The sequence below is a fragment of the Berghia stephanieae genome, chromosome 12, assembly GCF_034508935.2.
Source record: "Berghia stephanieae isolate SIO BIC M18660-M18661 chromosome 12, UCSD_Bste_1.3, whole genome shotgun sequence".
Lineage (NCBI taxonomy): Eukaryota > Metazoa > Mollusca > Gastropoda > Nudibranchia > Aeolidiidae > Berghia > Berghia stephanieae.
The window spans coordinates 37,200,206-37,218,025 of record NC_088371.1 but is presented as its reverse complement, the minus strand read 5'-3'; the positions used below and the strand labels follow the sequence as shown (position 1 = coordinate 37,218,025).

Genomic DNA, 17,820 nt, shown 5'->3' with positions numbered 1-17,820 from the left:
AGAGAGAGAGAGAGAGAGAGAGAGAGAGGGAGAGAGAGAGAGAGAGAGAGAGAGAGGGAGAGGGAGAGAGAGAGAGAGAGAGGGAGAGAGAGAGAGAGAGATGGAGAGAGTAAATGAGTGTATGTGTGTGTATGTGTGTTTGAGTGAGAGAGAGATAGATAGATAGAGAGAGAGAGAAGAGAGAGAGAGAGAAGAGAGAGAGAGAGAAGAGAGAGAGAGATAGATAGACAGAGAGAGAAGAGAGAGAGAGAGAGAGAGAAGAGAGAGATAGATAGATAGATAGAGAGAAGAGAGAGAGAGAGAGAGAGAAAGAAAGAGAGAGAGAGATAGAGAGAGAGATGGAGAGAGTAAATGAGTGTAAATGTGTGTATGTGGGTTTTAGTGTGTGTGTGTGTGTGTGTGTGTGTGAGAGAGAGGGCAGAGAGGAAAGAATAGAATCGAAGAGTAGAAGAGAGAGATAGGAGAGCGAGGGCTCAGATAGATCAGAGGCGAGAGAGATTACAGCAGAGTGAGTACGAGAGAAGAGTGAGGATGAGAGAGAGATAGAGAGAGTGGAGAGAGTAAATAGTGAAATGTGGTATGGGTTTTAGTGTGGTGTGTTGTCTGTGGTGTGTGTGTGAAGAGAGAAAGAAAGAAAGAGAGAGAGAGAGTAACATTGTGTTTGGTCGTCTCACTCAGTGTTTGGTGAAAGCCGTAGATGGAGATGAGAGAGAGAGAGAGAGAGGGGGGGGGGGGGTGGGGGGCTTTATTTATGCTTTGATCACCTGTGCCGTAGCGTAGAACTCGGAACCATATCCGGTGGAATTGCCCTCATCCTTTGGACACAACACCATCCCATGGACTGTTCCGCCACTACTGACGTTTCCAGCACCCCATTCTATGACGTCATTGTCGTACGAGTAGAGATTGAAGACTGTGGTCACGTCTTCAGGACTCAAACTCCGATCACTTTGGTAGTCCTTCTCCTGCTGGTGTCCAATCTGCTGCTGCTGCTGTTGTTGGAGATCATAATGAGTTGTCGTTTCGTTCGCCATTTTGATCTTACTCAGAATGGAAGGGAAACAATTTATACTATTAAAATAGCGATGGTGTGATGTTGCAAATGTCGTTAGTTAGATAGCGCTGATGACATCAATGTATAGATAGTATGCACTTGGCTGAGAAGTTCCCAACATTGCCATCCGGAAGTATAACTGGCCAACACACACAAAACTGTGTGTAATCATGATCGTTTGTAGTCTGATTAATAAAATTTAGTGAAAAATACTCAAAAACGCAGATGGCAATAAAAAACAATGACAGAGACCTGAGTGACGTCAACTTCGAACTATCTATAGGATCAAATGTCTGACCATATTAACACCAAACGTAACACAACAACAGTTGTTAATGGCTTATTCTTATAGAAGCAGCAGTCAGCCCCTTATTCTATGAAGACTCCTGTCGAGATAAGAATAAACGCCATCTGTTGTTGATGAGAGTTTGTGGCCATCTTCATAACACCTCCATTTTCATAACACCGCCACCACAACGTTACGGGCACACCACCAACTCCGTCTCTCCTTTTGGTATAATATGATGATATTTCGTGTTGACGATTTTGTACAGAACACAGAGTAGATGATGATTGCCGTGTTGTTGCCGTGTTGTTGTCTCTCGTCTGTTACATCAGAGGTATTATGTTTAATGGGTCACTTGTCCTTGTTATATTAAACCAGACAGACGTTCAGTGAAAGCATTTGTTTTGTTTTCTGTTAAAAGTTCAACTGCGTTTGTTTATCTATTTATTTATCAAGGGGTTTACTAATAGTTGCACATGAAGTTGTGATAATAACTTGTACTTTGACATCTCGAGCGTGAATATTTTGTGATGATTTCATCGATTTTTTTCACTGACAAAATAAAGACGAATGACGACAATGATCTGCTTTTAGGTAAAATACGATTGTAAAACTCAAATTAAATTAAATTGTTAAGTTGTAGAAATTGCACCATTTGACGTGAATGTGACATTCTCAATCATCATTATTATCATCTTATTGCCCCCGACCCTCATATGGCGTTTATCCAATCACTGCCATTTATACAGTTCCAACTGATCATGAATTGATGGAGTCACATTAAAAAATTACACAACCATAAATATGTAGATCTATAATCTTTATATATCAGAGGTGAAAATGTGTAAAGTAAATAAATTGTTACATTTAAGTATTTTGCTTGATTTCTCCAATTTAAGACAAAAACATCGTCTGTTTATCGCCCAGGGATTGTCTTGTATCGAATAATATAACATAATCCAAATGAACTATCGCAGATTTATAATGTGAATTCAAATAACTAAGTACCTACGTTAATTCATCCGAATCCAACTTTGGCAGAAAAAAACCCATCCATTTGGAAACAGAGTGACTGAAATGAATCAAGTCTTGTTGAAAGGATTGGAGGATTCATATGTCATCCAAAATAATTCCCATTTTAGGAAAAAGCAAAACCTCCATAGTTAGTCCATCGGCGATAGAATAGTGACACAGAATCATCAAATTCCGACGTTAAAATCTTATTTCTCAGACAATATTTTATTTAGGATAAATTTGTGACACCATCAGGCATTGTAAAAGTTCTGTTGAAGTAGACTGGATATTGGATATCATTCATAGCCTTATGGGATGTCAGCAGTGACCAGAATAGAAATTCACCTCTAATAAATGGAATATCTTGTTCACCTCATTAACACATGTCACATTTTCCTAAACAAGGAATTTAAGTAGATGCTTATTTCTAAAACACTTGCCAAAAGAATTAATATCTGTGGCAAAACTCCACTGCGTAAGTAGTATTTTTCATTCGTTGCTATCACACAAATTTTATCTTGTAATTTGTCTTAGTTAATAATGTTGTCTTTTTACTTCTTCCCAGATTATTTATATTTTTTGATTTGGTTTGTATTCTTTGACGATTGAATCACTTCCACTGAGAGTACCTGTTTGAAGTCATCTCTTCTTCCGTTGAAATAATCGCCTTTCTCCCGTTACGCCAACAATATCCATTCGAGTAAGATGTCCCAGCAGTGGCGATGCCTAATTTCGGATCGTCAGGTTAAGCTGCTAAAATAATTATAAAGCTGGGGCCATTGTCGATGGCTATCCTGGAGATGTGGTACGTAACGTTATGGAGTGTTTTGGGGTCCTCTGTCTTGTCCTAAGCACGTCACGACTTGGTTCTGGGTAAGATAGATAGAACAGAATAGAAAGAAGTTATTACATTTGGTTATGCTTCGTTCTCGATTGAAGAATATAATTTGTTGTTACAGAAATCTTATCATAAACAAATGTGCAAAATAATTAAATCATTTTAATTATGCACTTATTGTATTTGAAAACTGCGGTTCCTTTGAAACGTTATGTGGTTGAGTGGTATGACACTCGCTTCCGGATCGGAAGGTCTTGGGTTCGAGCCTCACGCTCGGCGCATAGTTGAGTCCTTGGAAAAGGCTCTTTACTCACATTCTCTCGACGTACTCGGGTGTAAAATGAGTACCTGGCCGTTAACAGCGTTGTCTTTGTCCGAAAAATTGTAATATCGCCTAACAGGCGTCATGTCCCGTCCTACATGTTAAATGTTGCTGTTGACCAGGGACCCCCTGTAAAGCGCTTTGAGCACATTTAGTGGATATTGCTCTATATAAAAGCTCAAATTAAAAAAAAAATTTATAGATACTGTACAAACTTCACACGGACAAAGAATTTTAGATTCAGTGACATTTCACATTTTCACATTCAAAGCCCCCCCCCCCCGCCCCCCTCCCCACCCCCCTCCCCACCCCTCCCCCCGCTCCTCAATGAACATAATTCAAGAATGGCAAACATCAATGTATAGATAGTATGCGCTTGGCTAAGAAGCTCACAACATTGCCATCCGGAAGTATAACGGACCAACACACAAAACTGTTTGTATCCATGAACGTTCATAGTCGGGTTAATACAGTTCAGTGATCATTACTCATAAACGCGGATGGCAAAAAACAATAACAAAGACCTGAGTGACGTCATCTGCATACTATCTATACACTGCTCGATGGGTGACTAGTGGGTTTTGGGTGCGACCTTTATGAGTTGTCTTGCTCAACAGTTGGTCGGGGATTGTGTCTTTGTGAATGACATTTCTCCTCGACCTTTCGAAGACGGGCGGAAAAATTCGGAGGACCCCCCCCCCCCCCTGTTATTTGTTTTTTGTTTTTGCATCAATGTCTTTGTCTAAATCATGTGTAAGTACCCCACTGGCTGCTCGTGTCGTCCAATATAGATAGCTCGAAGATGACGTCACTCATGTCTTTGTCATTGTTTTTGCCATCCGCGTTTATGAGTAATGTTCACTGAACTGTATTAACCTGACTATAAACGTTCATGGATACACACAGTTTTGTCTGTTGGTCCGTTATACTTCCGGATGGCAATGTTATGAGCTTCTTAGCAAAGCGCATACTATCTATATTAATAAATAAAATAAAATTTTTAAAAATTCCCTTTATTAATCCCATAGGGAAAATTTGTCTCTATGGTGTATTCTAAGGGAAGACTGGAATAACCCAGGCGTCAGCCGCTGTGCAGCGCCGCAAATTGAGCTAGGGTGAGGTGACTTTTTGCTCAAGGCCACACACCGCAGCGGCGGATGATCGAACTCCGAACCTTGCTGGTACGAAGGAAAGACCGTACCGCTGAGCCACACTGCCCCACCCCCCCCCCCCCCATGTTCGTTGTCCAACAGGGAAGAGATAGATTATAAACGCTGTGAGTATTATTGTTACACTATTTCAAACAACTCAAAATTAATTGCTGATATACGCCACTGAATGCAACTTTGTTGTGAATGTTTTCCCCACGGAAAAGAGAATCAAAACAACGTTACTGTAAACATTTTAAAGTTTGAGTCAATTTACTATTGCAAACGATGAAAAGATCAAAGGAATTCGGCATTGTGAGTAAACAGTTTGGTAATCAATATTGATATTCAAAATTCGTAATGTCACTTAAAATAATATCAGTCTAGATAGCACCATGCAAAAAAATCACGGCATCAAATTTCAAAACTTTGGAGGAATTTGGAACGGACTATAGATAGTTCGAAGCTGACGTCAATCAGGTCTTTGTTATTGTTTTTTTTTGCCATCCGCGTTTATGAGTATTTCTCACTGAACTGTATTAACCTGACTATAAACGTTCCTGGATACACACAGTTTTGTGTGTTGGTCCGTTATAGTTCCGGATGGCAATGTTATGAGCTTCTTAGCCTAGCGCATACTATCTAAAATACAAATACTCTTCAATAGTCGTAACGTCACTTCCTTCCTAATGACGCATGGTAACTTAGTAACACTGCCTCTAAACTCTCGGAACAATGGCGGACGCCCGTATGAAATATTTCCCCGGCGAGCATAAAACCGTATCCAGAGGGAAAAAAACATAAATTTGATCATGTTTTGACTTTTACATATTCTGATCACAAGGCATATGAAAAGTTCTAGACAGCATGAATAATAAAAAGTAATGATTTTCTTTGTTTAGAACCAAGATGGCCGCCGTTGCCGGGCGGCGTGACATCAGACTACTGAATCCTTTTAGCCAGTAGATTTTTGACCGATCAAAACATGGAATTTGTGACACACCTTTAGACGTGTTCGGACAAACATACTTGGTTGTTCTTAACAGTAACGTGAATGAAATCGACCTCTCTCTGATAATTGTTTTTATAGATAAAATAAAGATGACGTCACTCCGGTCTTTGTTATTGATTTTTGTCATCCGTGTTCATGAATAATTCTCACTACACTGTATTATCCAGACTAAAAACGTTTAAGGTGAGACATAGTTTGTGTGTTGGTCCGTTATCAATGTTGTGAGTTTTTTGGCCAAGCGCGCACTATCGTTACCTCCAAATGCGTGACTAGTCATCACAATATTCTCGATCAATATTAAAGATAGTGTTTGCTTGGCTAAGAAACTCACAACATTGTCATCCGAAAAAAAAGACGAACCAACACACAAAACTGTGTGTATCCATGAACATTTATAGTCAGGTTAATACAGTTTAGTGAGCATTAGTCATAAACGCGGATGGCAAAAAACAATAACAAAGACCAGAGTGACGTCAACTAAGAACTATCTATAGTCTGGTTAATCGTAGCATGGCCTTCGTAAAGTTATGGCCTGACACTGACCAAAAATTTACGTCAAAAAGAAAACAAATCGTGAGTTGTATTCAATAGTTCAACCAATGAAATGACTTGTTTACATGAGCTCTACTAACGACAACTCACTAGACACTACACAAACCTAAAAAATTATGTCAAACTGCCAGACCAGAGGGTTCTCGTGTCAGGCTATTTATTATGTTAACGATGGCTACGGGTTAATACAGTTTAGTGAGAATTACTCATAAACAACCCCCCCCCCCCAAAACAAAAACAAACAAAAAAAAACCCAATAACCCCCCCCCCCCCAAAAAAAAAACAACCCCCAAAAAACAAAACAAAACACAACGACCTGAGTGACATCATCTTCGTTTTATCCAAAGTTCGCTCCCCATTTAAAACGCGTAGTTCACGGCAATCACCTGACATCGCTGTTGTTGCTCACCAGTGTAAACTGGTCTCATCGGAAATAATGATGGACCATTTCAACAGGAGTGAGTGAGTGAGTCCATACATCTTGTCTGCGCGACTGAGACAATCAGTTTTAACAAAATATAAAATACCCGATGTTTATATGTGCGACTATGTGGTCTAGTGGATCGGAAGGTCCTGGGTTCGAGCCTCGCTAGGCGCATAGTTGAGTCCTTGGAAAAGGCTCTTTACTCACATTGTCTCACCGTACTCAGGTATAAAATGAGTACCTGGCCGTTAAAAGCGTTGTCCCTGTGCGAAAAAAATTGTAATGTCGCCTAACAGGCGTCATGTCTCGTTCTCCGTGTTACATGTTGCTGTTGGTCAGGGACCCCTTGTAAAGCGCTTTGAGCAGGTTTAATGGTTATTGCGATATATAAAAGCTCAATTTAAAAAAAAAAATTGTTTATTTTTTTTAAAATATCAAATGTGTATTTTGGTTGAACACTCCGGGACTCATACCGTAGCAATAGTTAATTTATAGCCTGAAACTGAAATCCAAAAGGACTGGCAGTTTGACGTCATTATTTGTTTTTTGCACCGCCTAGTGAGTTGTCGTTAGTAGAGCTCAAGGAAACAAGTTATTTCATTGGTTGAACTATTGAATACAACTCACGATTTGTTTTCTTTTGTGGCAAAAGACTGGCATTTTGACGTCATTTTCTGGTCAGCGTCAGGCCATAACTTTACGAAGGCCACGGACTCATACTGTTAGATACTAAAATGGTATCTATGTCAACAGAAACAAGAAGCTTCGTGACTATATAAACAAAGGAAAAAGCAATGGGCATGATCTATAGATAGTTCGAAGATGACGTCACTCGGGCCTTTGTTATTGTTTTTGCCATCCGCGTTTGTGAGTTGTTCTCACTAAACTGTATTAACCAGACTATAAAAGTTCATGGTTACACAGAGTTTGTGTGTCGGTCCGTTATACTTCCGGATGGCAATGTTGTGAACTCTTTGGCAAAGCGCATTCTATCTATATTACCTTTCCATGTGCTCGGGGTCATTGGTCACATTGCAAAATGTGTTCAAAGTGACCCACTTAGTGAAAAGTGTTTACAACTTTTTAAATATCTAACATCACGATTGGTCATTTTGTTCAGCTTGACACATGGGTATGTTTATAACATTTGTAAAAAACAAAGCAGTGTGTTTACATTTGTTCAGAAATATCCAAGAGTTGGACAGCAACAAATCATTTGAAAACATGAATCTCGATCGCTCCCATTGACAGCAAAGATGGTATTTATATTTCTAGAAATTCTTCTATAGATAGTTCGAAGCTGACGTCACTCGGGTCTTTGTTATTGTTTTTTTGCCATCCGCGTTTATGAGTAATGCTCACTGAACTGTATTAACCCGACTATATATAAACGTTCATGGATACACGCAGTTTTGTATGTTGGTCCGTTTTACTTCCGGATGGCAATGTTATGATCTTCTTAGCCAAGCGCATACTATCTATAGATCGCTTCCATTGACAGCAAAGATGGTACTTATATTTCTAGAAATTCTTCCATAATCAGCCATGCATAGCGAAAATCTATCGACCCCCAGCCAATAACCTAACAACTGAATATAATTTGTTCACTTTCTGAACGATGAGACGAGAAAGGTGTTTGAAGATGCACACGTCTCATGAATTATTCATCATTTTAAGACAGTATGAAGTGACTTGGTGTGTAAAGATGTTGGGATGGTTGTAGTAATACGCTTCAACAGTCGTAACGTCACTTCCCTCGTAATGACGCATGGTAACTGTCTCTAAACTATCGGAACAATGGGATGGCCTTATAAATATTTCTTCCGACTAGCAAAAGCGTATTAATCCAAGGGGAAAAAACCACATATAAATCTGATCAAGTTTTACTTTTACAATTCTGACACAAGACATATAAAAGTTCTAGCCAGCATGAGAACAAAAGTACGATTTTCTTGTTAGAACCACGATGCCGCCGTTGTGGCGACGTGAACTCAGACATGAACCAATTGAGAAGAATATAAGTGCTGTAACGTTGTGTTGGCGTATGACAAGGCGACTGTGCGGTATCGGAGACGTAAACGCCCCATGTATATGAATGACATTTGTGACCCCTCGTCTCAAAACGGTATAATGTCGGGATGGACCAGATGCTAAAAAGTCAAATTATAGTTAAACTGGTCAAAAATATGAATCGTTGGTATTTAGCACAGTAAAATATGATATTCCTTCTCCTCTATAAAGCATATAAACTCAACTTAAGCATGATATTTCTAGCTACAAATTCCATTTTCAGCATCTTAATCATCCCGACTTAATACCGTTTTGAGACGAGGGGTCACATTTATGAGATCAATACTTGCCTCACGACAAGTCGCCAACAGTCGCAACATCCAAAAGTACATATGCACTCTATCAATACACTCCATTGGCAAAGTGTAAATAAAGTTTGTTTCAGCTGCAGTACCAGAAAGAAAAAAAAGATCCATATTCGCTTTAACTAACTATTTGTGACCCCTCGTCTCAAAACGGTATTAAGTCGGGATGATTATGAGACGCTGAAAATGGAATTTGTAGCCAGAAATATCATGCTTAAGTTGAGTTTTTATGCTTTATAGAGGAGATGGAATATCATATTTTACTGTGCTAAATACCAACGTTTTATATTTTTGACCAGTTTAACTATAATTTGACTTTTTAGCATCTGGTCCATCCCGACATAATACCGTTTTGAGACGAGGGGTCACATTTGTGGTGTCCGTGACTCCGATGAATAGTCTTGTAACATGTAAGAATGTAACGATCTTACTTTGTTAAAAAGAAAAGAAAGCCAACGACAAGTGAAAGATAAGATTAGAAGTTAAATCAAAGAGAAAGTAGTGACTGTTACTCCAATCGGAAGTAGGACACCGGAAAGTAAACAATATAAGAAGTTGCCAGATAATTTAGGGAGAAATCAACTAAACACTATTGGAATCCACAGTCTTATTTTGAAGAATAAATTAATTTTTTTTTTAATTGAGCTTTTATATAGCGCAATATCCACTTAACGTGCTCAGAGCGCTTTACAAGGGGTCCCTGGCCAACAACAACACTTAACATGTAGGACGAGACATGACGCCTGTTAGGCGATATTACAATTTTTCGGACAAATACAACGCTGTTAACGGCCAGGTACTCATTTTACACCTGAGAGAATGTAAATAAAGAGTCTTTTCCAAGGACTCAACTATGCGTCGAGCGAGGCTCGAACCCAGGACCTTCCGATCCGAAAGCGAGTGTCATACCACAAGACCACATAGCCGCAAATGTCAAGCCACTTTAGGTATCGATGGATTAAGTAGAGAAAATAGTGCGGCTATGTGGTCTAGTGGTATGACACTAGCCTTTGGAAAAGGCTCATTACTCTTTACATTCTCTCACCGTACTCAGGTGTAAAATGAGTACCTAGCCGTTAACAGCGGTGTCTTTTTCCGAAAAATTGTAATATCGCTTAACAGGCGGCATGTCCCGTCCTAGATGTTAAATGTCGCTGTTGACCAGGGACCCCTTTTACAGCGCTTTGAGCACATTTAGTGGATATTGCGCGATATAAAAAATAATTAAAGAGAGTAAATTTGACTCTTGTAAAAGGGACAACATAAGTAAACAACCTTTGTCTAGTTAAATAAATTGAGCTTTTATAGAGCGCAATATCCTCTAAATGTGATCAAAGCGCTTTACAAGTGGTCCCTGTAGTAGGACGGGACATGCCGCCTGTTAGGCGATGTTACAATTTTTCTGACAAAGACAACGCTGATAACACCAGGTACTCTCAACTATGCGCCGAGCGAGGCTCGAACCCAGGACCTTCCGATCCGAAAGCGAGTGTCATATCACAATACCACATGACGGCATCTTGTTCATGGATCAATAATTACTTTACACAGTCACCTCTTCGAAACTGAGGTCAACTGGGACATGCTGATTATCAATAACGTCAATTTGCTGCTCGAAGCTCGGAGAAATATTGTTAAGATGAATACACAAAACATTCAATGTCACCAATGTTTTGTTTATTCATCTTACCCACGCCAGAACCACATTATCTCATTCATCTGTGGTGTTTCATTCATCCTGTTTTGTTGATAAAGGGGAAACTCGAAACGTTCATTTGATCTGTTTTTGTAATTTGAATTGAAGCTTCCATTCAATTTCACATTATTATTTATGGTTATCAAAAACGAAATTGTACAGAAAGAAACCTTAAACTTGACTTATTGCGCCGAATGAAACGTTTGATTTTATTTTGGCCTGCTTGGGATATAACTAAATCCCATTGAAGGGTTTTGGCAACGATTAGGCCTTTGGCAATTCTTCTTCTTCTTCTTCTTCTTCTTCTTCTTCTTCTTCTTCTTCTTCTTCTTCTTCTTCTTCTTCTTCTTCTTCTTCTTCTTCTTCTTCTTCTCTCTCTCTTCTTCTCTTCTTCTTCTTCTTCTTCTTCTTCTTCTTCTCTTCTTCTTCTTCTTCTTCTTCTTCTTCTTCTTCTTCTTCTCTTCTTCTTTCTTCTCTCTTCTTCTTCTCTTCTTCTTCTTCTTCTTTTCTTCTCTTCTTCTTCTTCTTCTTCTTTTCTCTCTTCTCTTCTTCTTCTTCTTCTTCTCTCTTCTTCTTCTCTTCTTCTTCTTCTTCTTCTTCTTCTTCTTCTTTCTTCTTCTTCTTCTTCTTCTTCTTCTTCTTCTTTCTTCTTCTTCTTCTTCTTCTTCTTCTTCTTCTTCTTCTTCTTCTCTTCTTCTTCTTCTTCTTCTTCTTCTTCTTCTTTCTTCTTCTTCTTCTTCTTCTTCTTCTTCTTCTTCTTCTTCTTCTTCTTCTCTTCTTCTTCTTCTTCTTCTTCTTCTTCTTCTTCTTCTTCTTCTTCTTCTTCTTTCTTCTTCTTCTTCTTCTTCTTCTTCTTCTTCTTCTTCTTCTTCTTCTTCTTCTTCTTCTTCTTCTTCTTCTTTCTTCTTCTTCTTCTTCTTCTTCTTCTTCTTCTTCTTCTTCTTCTTTTCTTCTTCTTTCTTCTTCTTCTTCTTCTTCTTCTTCTTCTTCTTCTTCTTCTTCTTCTTCTTCTTCTTCTTCTTCTTCTTCTTCTTCTTCTTTCTTCTTCTTCTTCTTCTTCTTCTTCTTCTTTCTTCTTCTTCTTCTTCTTCTTTCTTCTTCTTCCTTCTTCTTCTTCTTCTTCTTCTTCTCTTCTTCTTCTTCTTCTTCTTCTTCTTTCTTCTTCTTCTTCTTCTTCTTCTTCTTCTTCTTCTTCTTCTTCTTCTTCTTCTTCTTCTTCTTCTTCTTCTTCTTCTTCTTCTTCTTCTTCTTCTTCTTCTTCTTCTTCTTCTTCTTTCTTCTTCTTTCTTCTTCTTCTTCTTCTTCTTCTTCTTCTTCTTCTTCTCTTCTTCTTCTTCTTCTTCTTCTTCTTCTTCTTCTTCTTCTTCTTCTTCTTCTTCTTCTTCTTCTTCTTCTTCTTCTTCTTCTTCTTCTCTTCTTCTTCTTCTTCTTCTTCTTCTTCTTCTTCTTCTTCTTCTTCTCTTCTTCTTCTTCTTCTTCTTCTTCTTCTTCTTCTTCTTCTTTCTTCTTCTTTCTTCTTCTTCTTCTTCTTCTTCTTATTGTTAATATTTTTCTTATCATTTATTATTAATTTTTTTATTTTAATGTTATTATTTATATTATTATTATTAATTATTATTATTATTATTTATTATTATTATTATTATATTATTATTTATTATTATTATTATTATTATTATTATTATATATATTATTATTATTATTATTATTATTATTATTATTATTATTATTATTATTATTATTATTATTATTTATTATTATTCATTGTAGAAATCAATAGACAAGATGACCATTACCTGTCCCAAGAGTCACAACTCGGAAAATTTATCGATCTAGATCTCAAGTTTGAAGCTTTTATTAATCAATTGGATTCAAAAGTCTGATGTCACGCCGCCCGGCAACGGCGGCCATCTTGGTTCTAAACAAAGAAAAGCATTACTTTTTATTCTTCAAGCTGGCTAGAACATTTCATATGCCTTGTGATCAGAATGTGTAAAAGTCAAAACATGATCAAATTTATGTTTTTTTTCCCCTCTGGATGCCCTTTATGCTCGCCGGAGAAATATTTCATACGGACGTCCGCCATTCTTCCGATAGTTTAGAGACAATGTTACTAAGTTACCATGCGTCATTAGGAAGGAAGTGACGTTAGGACTGTTGAAGAGTATTGATAACAACAAGAGATAAAGTGAGTAGGAAAGTGCCAGAAGACAACAGAGAATAAAAAATTCGTGGATCGTGGATAGCTCATACGGTAGAGTCACGCTCTCACCGGCCAGGCGGAGTTGTCGTACCAGTTCAAACCCCCATCACCGCCGCGAAATTAAAAAAAATAATTCTCTATTGTCTTCTAGCACTTTCCTACTCACTTCATCTCTTGTTGTAATCAACATAAGTGCCTGCTCCACTCACTTTTCTGAAATATAAATCAATTTTGTGCGGCTATGTGGTCTTGTGGTATGACACCCGCTTTCGGATCGGAAGGTCCTGGGTTCGAGCCTCGTGCTCGGCGCATAGTTGAGTTATTGGAAAAGGCTCTTTACTCACATTCTCTCACCGTACTCAGGTGTAAAATGAGTACCTGGCCGTTCACAGCGTTGTCTTTGTCCGAAAATTGTAATATCGCCTAACAGGCGTCATGTCCCGTCCTCAATGTTACATGTTGCTGTTGTCCAGGGACCCCTTGTAAAGCGCTTTGAGCACATTTAGTGGATATTGCGCTATATAAAAGCTCAATTTGTTTTTGATCATTCATTGCTGTAAAATGTCTCCGGCGGCCAAAATAAAAAGAAATAGGAATTGTTAAAATAGGGCAAACAGTTGATTGACCACTTGTCCAAAGATGACCACTGTGGAATGAAAAAGGTGTGTGGTGGTGTCAGTGGCGACTTACTTCCGTATTTCAGTATTTCATTGTGCTTGATAAGTGAGTCATATGGAGCGGAGCACAATTATTTATTTGACTGTTGCATGTCCATGTAGACAAGTTCACCAAGGTTACTATCGTATAGATAGATAGTATGCGCTTGGCCAAGAAGCTCATAGTATGAATTTTATAAGGGTAAAGTCATCATTGAGAGTTAAAGCGACTCTTACTCCTATGATGACAAAATCCAAAAGATTTACGATAGACATTGTATAAAGAGGTAACTAATGTAAACACTTGAGATATAGATAGTTCGAAGTTGACGTCACTAAGGTCTTTGTTAATGTTTTTTACCATCCGCGTTTATGAGTACTTCTCACTAAACTGTATTAACCCGACTATAAACGATGATGATTACACACAGTTTTGTGTGTTGGTCCTTTATACTTCCGGATGGCAATGTTGTGAGCTCCTTAGCCAAGCTCATACTATCTATAAACACAGCACTCCATTAGAATGGATATTAGGGCACTGCGCATGACAACGCGACTTAACCCTCTCATTTTACCACCTATTGGAAAAATCGTCACATTTGTTACGACGAAGCCAACAGTTTTCTTATTCTGATTTCATTTTGTTATAGTTATTGTTTGTTTTTGTTTTTAAGGGTTTTACGGCGCTTGCAACGCATTTAGGTCATATCAGCACCAGTAAAAAGGAAGAAAATTGGACAGTAAAAGTAAAAATATTCTAGATGTAGAATTAAAGGGACTTGAAAAACAAGTAAGACAAGGGGAAAGTTCAAATAGAGAACAGATGTAGATTCTGAGAGCACACTATCTGTGTACTTAGTTTGAGATCTCCTAAAAGTCTCACCCAGACATCAGCACAAGTCCTCGCTAAGAGGAATACACTCAAATGTTTACAAATCATATGTTAAGAATCAACCAAAATAACAAAATAACCGAGACATGATTTACAATGAAAAAATATCATCTCCTAAACATAATTATACATTTGACTGTTTCAACCAGGGTATCCATCTAGGGCCAGGACAAAACCAAATAATCTCATTGCAAGACAAAGACAGAAAGCAAGTTGGAAAACAGATATAGGGGGATAGAAGATTATAGTTACAGATACAAAAACTCGACACTGTGTTGCAGCAGAGCTCATTGTTCTGAACAAAATATAGAATATACTCGTTACTATTCTGGTTGAAAAATCTATTTTTGTCTTGGGTGAGAATGGCGTTTGGGGTTATCATCATCCATCGTGGCTTGTTGTGCTCTTGAACACGTTGCCGGTCAGCTGTCTCCACGAATCACGATGTGCATGAAATATGTTTTGCTTTTTAACTCTCTCCATACCAGCCATTTTCAGGATTTTCCACAAAACTTCACACCCAACTAACACAAAAATATATTTTTATCACTCAAATACAATAGGAGTAAGTTCTAGCGATAAATAATTTCTTTAGCAAAACATACTATACAACACACTGTTCATTTTCTTTAAATTTATGATGTACAAGAGAAATTTGAATAAGAAAGATGTTGGTTGTATCGTAACCAATGTGACGATTTTCCTATGGGTCTTTAGACTTAAAAGTTTCGGGTAAAATTCTGAAATAACTGGTAAGGAGAAAGTCAACAAGCGAAAAGAGCTGTTACGCCCACATTGTCTAGAGTCATTCCTTCTATCTAGGTCATTTAGTTACAGCCTCACATCTGGCAACATCTTTGATGTCCTGCGGTCATCAGCCCAGAAATGAACCTCATCTGCTTGCGCATGCGTACAGTCGCCTAATTATATCGTCACCGATTATACATTAACTCATGAATATATGAATACGAATAAGCAGTCGGAGTGGACAAACCGTATTTTCTAATTCATTATAAGCCCAGAATAATTATATCATCATAATATTATATAATGAAAGGAGGCGAGTTTGGTGGAAGTTTTGTTGGTTTTGGTTTTAAGGGTTTTACGGCGCTTGGAACACATTAAGGTCATATAGATGACGTCACTCAAGCCTTTGTTATTGTATTTTGCCATCCGCGTTTGTGAGTGATTCTCATTAAACGGTATTAACCAGACTATAAAAGTTCATGGATACACACAGTTTTGTGTGTTGGTCCGTTATACTTCCGGATGGCAATGTTGTGAGCTTCTTGGCCAAGCGCAAACTATCTATAGATAGAACGACGATGACGTCATTCATGTCTTTGTTATTGTTTTTTGCCATCCACGTTTATGAGTACATCTCACTTAACTGATTTAACCAGACTATAAACGTTCAAGGTTACACATAGTTTTGTGTGTTGGTCCGTTATACTTCCGGATGGCAATGTTATGAGCTTCTTAGCCAAGCGCAAACTATCTATAGATAGTATGCGCTTAGCTAAGAAGCTCATACAAGAACAAAGACCTGAGTGACGTCAACTAAGAACTGTCTATAAGCGACAGGGTGGTGGAAGTGTTATGCTTTCTATCTGCCCAAACAGCTGAGAAAAATTTAGGGAGAGGGACATGAATATAATATTATGTTACCTGTCTAGAGAAAATAAGAAATAGGTCATTGTCTTTGTGGAGCGACAGTTGTACAGATTGGACGATCTGTTTGGTGTCAATCTTGGGCCATTTCGTCAATTTGTCTTAATTTTTTCAACCAATCAAATAAACTTCGACACCAGCATTCAGTTTGTTGTTGTTGTTATTGTTGTTGTTATTATTATTATTATTATTATTATTATTATTATTATTATTATTATTATTATTATTATTATTATTATTATTATTATTATTATTATTATTATTATTATTATTATTTATTATTATTATTATTATTATTATTATTATTATTATTATTATTATTATATTATAATTAATTATTATTATTAATATTATTTACTACCATTATTATTATTATTATTATTATTATTATTATTATTATTATTATTATTATTATTATTATTATTATTATTATTATTATTATTATTATTATTATTATTATTATTTATTTATTTATTATTTGTTTTTTAATTTTTTTTTAAAGTTTGTTCTTTTAGAATAATTTTCATTTTTTGCATTTCCTGGACACTAGATGAAGATAATTTGTCCAAATTGTTTCCTTGTCTGACAATGAGTGATGGATGAAGGATGTGATGCAATCTTTGCTGATGACAAATGAGAATAGAATTTATAATTGATGATATGATTAGTTGTGTTCGCACGAATGCGTGTGTGTGTGTGTGTGTGTGTGTGTGTGTGTGTGTGTGAGCGTTTGAGTGAATATGCATCTGTGCATGTATTTGTGTGTTTGTGTGTGTGTGTGAGTGTTTGTGTGTGTGTGTGAGCGTTTGAGTGAATATGCATCTGTGCATGTATTTGTGTGTTTGTGTGTGTGTCTGTGAGTGTTTGTGTGTGTTTGAGTATGTGCATCTGTGCATGTATTTGTGTGTTTGTGTGTGTGTGTGTGAGTGTTTGTGTGTGTTTGAGTATGTGCATCTGTGCATGTATTTGTGTGTTTGTGTGTGTGTGTGTGAGTGTTTGTGTGTGTTTGAGTATGTGCATCTGTGCATGTATTTGTGTGTTTTTGTTTATATGTGACCCATCCCCTCAAAACGGTATTATGTCGGAACGAACCATATGCTTAAAAGCCGAATTTAATGTTAAAACTGTTCAAAATCATAAATTGTTGGCACTAGCACCCTAAATATTATGATATCCATTCTCCTCAATAAATCGTATAAACTCTACACAAGTCTAGATATTGCTGGCTATAAATACAATTTTCAACATCTTAACCAACCTGACTTAATACCGTTTTGAGGCGAAGGGTTACATATGTGTGTGTGTGTTTTTATCTTCATGTCCAATTATTTTTATTTTTTTTGCCAGCCTGTTGTTTCATTTGAGGAATTGAGAATAAATAACAATAAACTAGAACAAGAAACAGACAAGCACAAGACACACGCAAACAAACAAACACACACACAAAGAACTTTGATTTTCATACTGGAAACTTTTAAATATAAACAGAGAAAAATAAACAAAAAACGGGATTATGTATGTATTTATTTGTGTTGTGTGTGTGTGTGTGTGTTTTAGAGAGAGAGAGATGATAGATAGAGAAGAGAGACACAGAGAGAGATAATAGAAAGATAATAGAGAATATATAGTAGAGAGATAGATAGATAGATAGGTAGATAGATAGAAGAAGAGAGAGAG

At 37.3% G+C, this 17,820-nt stretch overlaps 1 long non-coding RNA gene across 1 annotated transcript in view; it reads right to left on the bottom strand.

Moving 5' to 3' along the window:
• Positions 1 to 749: 749 nt before the first annotated feature.
• LOC144957651 (uncharacterized) overlaps positions 750 to 17,820 on the bottom strand; it is a 110,584-nt gene continuing 93,513 nt past the window's right edge. The window contains exon 3 of the long non-coding RNA XR_013642187.1: positions 750 to 3,317. This is a non-coding gene — a long non-coding RNA (uncharacterized LOC144957651). The remainder of the gene's footprint in view (positions 3,318 to 17,820) is intronic.